The sequence below is a fragment of the Mastomys coucha genome, unplaced genomic scaffold, assembly GCF_008632895.1.
Source record: "Mastomys coucha isolate ucsf_1 unplaced genomic scaffold, UCSF_Mcou_1 pScaffold15, whole genome shotgun sequence".
NCBI classification, from domain to species: Eukaryota; Metazoa; Chordata; class Mammalia; order Rodentia; family Muridae; genus Mastomys; species Mastomys coucha.
In genome coordinates this window covers 68581572-68582471 of record NW_022196897.1, presented here as the reverse complement: position 1 = coordinate 68582471, position 900 = coordinate 68581572, and positions in this window count along the sequence as shown.

Sequence of the window (900 nt, the reverse complement as noted above, 5' to 3'; positions counted from 1 at the left end):
AACTATCTTGCATTAGTTTAAGCTATTCTAGTAAAGGTAGTGAATATCTGCCCAAATGTATGCACCCAATAAACTATATTCCTCTGTATATACCTGTGTAACAGAACTATCAATTTTATGTAGTTTCAAGTGACTATAGATGAGAAGCCCTTTAATTGGCTGATTTCCCTTCTATGTATCATACACTAATGATATTTTATCATAAAGAAAGAAGAAAGATGTCTTCTCTTTGTTTCTATTTTAGGAATACAGAAATATGCAATTTAGCTTACTGGAGGTGCTTTAACGTTTTTAGGACCTGTACTCTAAACACACTTTGTATTACCTAGTGTTTTTTTTTTTTCAGTCCAAGACACCCAAAAAAAACTGCCTAGTTAGTACTTAAAAATTAATCATTTGAAAAACTATTATGATAAGAATCCAGGAATAGTAGGAGAAAAATAGTTTCTGGAGATTTATATCACTTTAGAAAACCCTCATAGTTTAGTTTGTACTCAAAAGAAAAATAATCAAAAGTTATAAAATGGTTTCTTTTACAATAATGATTTTCAGTAAATCTGTGAACTGTCTATAACTAATATGCATTCATATCTTACTAAGCTCAGTGTGCACATCTATCCTGAGTCTCATTAGTTTATATTTTCTCCAATGCTTTGCTCACTCTCTACTGATTGTCTCAAGAGGAATGTGCAAATGAAGCAAGGAGAGATGTTTCCCTATGAAAACAATGAACCTTAAGGCACTACTAGGGTTACTTAAACAGGAAAAAAAAAAGCACTGTCTTTACATATGTGTAAAAAAAGTAATATTTGAGGACATTTATGCATGTTTATTAAGATTTAATTACAGAACGGATTGTTATGTCCTTTGAAGCATATTTTCCTAAATGCTTTATTCGAA